The sequence below is a fragment of the Squalius cephalus genome (assembly GCF_949319135.1).
Source record: "Squalius cephalus genome assembly, chromosome: 6".
NCBI classification, from domain to species: Eukaryota; Metazoa; Chordata; class Actinopteri; order Cypriniformes; family Leuciscidae; genus Squalius; species Squalius cephalus.
This window is the reverse complement of record NC_137127.1, coordinates 1,383,308-1,385,807: the sequence shown is the minus strand read 5'-3', so window position 1 is coordinate 1,385,807 and position 2,500 is coordinate 1,383,308. Positions and strand designations below refer to the sequence as shown.

Below are 2,500 nucleotides of genomic sequence, written 5' to 3'. Positions count from 1 at the left end.
GTGGAGCCTCTCTGCACTCGCAACTAAATCATTCTAAAATCCCAGCCAATCAGAAGAGCGTGTGGGTGGAGCCTCTCTGCACTCGCAACTAAATCAATCCAAAATCACAGCCAATCAGAAGAGCGTGTGGGTGGAGCCTCTCTGCACTCGCAACTAAATCATTCTAAAATCCCAGCCAATCAGAAGAGCGTGTGGGTGGACCCTTTCTGCACTCGCAACTAAATCATTCTAAAATCACAGCCAATCAGAAGAGCGTGTGGGCGGAGTCTCTCTGCACTCGCAACTAAATCATTCTAAAATCCCAGCCAATCAGAAGAGCGTGTGGGTGGAGTCTCTCTGCACTCGCAACCAAATCATTCTAAAATCCCAGCCAATCAGAAGAGCGTGTGGGCGGAGTCTCTCTGCACTCGCAACCAAATCATTCTAAAATCCCAGCCAATCAGAAGAGCGTGTGGGCAGAGTCTCTCTGCACTCGCAACCAAATCATTCTAAAATCCCAGCCAATCAGAAGAGCGTGTGGGCGGAGTCTCTCTGCACTCGCAACCAAATCATTCTAAAATCCCAGCCAATCAGAAGAGCGTGTGGGCGGAGTCTCTCTGCACTCGCAACCAAATCATTCTAAAATCCCAGCCAATCAGAAGAGCGTGTGGGCGGAGTCTCTCTGCACTCGCAACCAAATCATTCTAAAATCCCAGCCAATCAGAAGAGCGTGTGGGCGGAGTCTATCTGCACTGGCAACCAAATCATTCTAAAATCCCAGCCAATCAGAAGAGCGTGTGGGCGGAGTCTCTCTGCACTCGCAACCAAATCATTCTAAAATCCCAGCCAATCAGAAGAGCGTGTGGGCGGAGTCTCTCTGCACTCGCAACTAAATCATTCTAAAATCCCAGCCAATCAGAAGAGCGTGTGGGTGGAGCCTCTCTGCACTCGCAACTAAATCATTCTAAAATCCCAGCCAATCAGAAGAGCGTGTGGGCGGAGTCTCTCTGCACTCGCACCTAAATCATTCTAAAATCCCAGCCAATCAGAAGAGCGTGTGGGTGGAGCCTCTCTGCACTCGCAACTAAATCAATCCAAAATCACAGCCAATCAGAAGAGCGTGTGGGCGGAGTCTCTCTGCACTCGCAACTAAATCATTCTAAAATCCCAGCCAATCAGAAGAGCGTGTGGGTGGAGTCTCTCTGCACTCGCAACCAAATCATTCTAAAATCACAGCCAATCAGAAGAGCGTGTGGGTGGAGCCTCTCTGCACTCGCAACTAAATCATTCTAAAATCCCAGCCAATCAGAAGAGCGTGTGGGTGGAGCCTCTCTGCACTCGCAACTAAATCAATCCAAAATCACAGCCAATCAGAAGAGCGTGTGGGCGGAGTCTCTCTGCACTCTCAACTAAATCATTCTAAAATCCCAGCCAATCAGAAGAGCGTGTGGGCGGAGTCTCTCTGCACTCGCAACTAAATCAATCCAAAATCACAGCCAATCAGAAGAACGTGTGGGCGGAGTCTCTCTGCACTCGCAACCAAATCATTCTAAAATCCCAGCCAATCAGAAGAGCGTGTGGGTGGAGTCTCTCTGCACTTGCAACTAAATCATTCTAAAATCACAGCCAATCAGAAGAGCGTGTGGGCGGAGTCTCTCTGCACTTGCAACTAAATCATTCTAAAATCACAGCCAATCAGAAGAGCGTGTGGGCGGAGTCTCTCTGCACTCGCAACTAAATCATTCTAAAATCCCAGCCAATCAGAAGAGCGTGTGGGCGGAGTCTCTCTGCACTCGCAACCAAATCATTCTAAAATCCCAGCCAATCAGAAGAGCGTGTGGGCGGAGTCTCTCTGCACTCGCAACTAAATCATTCTAAAATCCCAGCCAATCAGTAGAGCGTGTGGGTGGAGCCTCTTTGCACTCGCAACTAAATCAATCCAAAATCACAGCCAATCAGAAGAGCGTGTGGGCGGAGTCTCTCTGCACTCGCAACTAAATCATTCTAAAATCCCAGCCAATCAGAAGAGCGTGTGGGTGGAGCCTCTCTGCACTCGCAACCAAATCATTCTAAAAACCCAGCCAATCAGAAGAGCGTGTGGGCGGAGTCTCTCTGCACTCGCAACTAAATCATTCTAAAATCCCAGCCAATCAGAAGAGCGTGTGGGCGGAGTCTATCTGCACTCGCAACCAAATCATTCTAAAATCCCAGCCAATCAGAAGAGCGTGTGGGCGGAGTCTCTGCACTCGCAACCAAATCATTCTAAAATCCCAGCCAATCAGAAGAGCGTGTGGGCGGAGTCTCTCTGCACTCGCAACTAAATCAATCCAAAATCACAGCCAATCAGAAGAGCATGTGGGCGGAGTCTCTCTGCACTTGCAACCAAATCCTTCCAAAGTCACAGCCAATCAGAAGAGCGTGTGGGCGGAGTCTCTCTGCACTCGCAACCAAATGGATAAGCACACAATCAAATTAATAAATTACACCATTTTAACATTATTAAAAATACACACTGAGTGAC

General features: G+C 48.7%; 1 protein-coding gene across 1 annotated transcript in view; it reads left to right on the top strand.

Moving 5' to 3' along the window:
* nnt2 (nicotinamide nucleotide transhydrogenase 2) overlaps positions 1 to 2,500 on the top strand; it is a 32,749-nt gene that overhangs the window by 14,828 nt on the left and 15,421 nt on the right. The gene's annotated exons all lie outside the window — the stretch shown is intronic.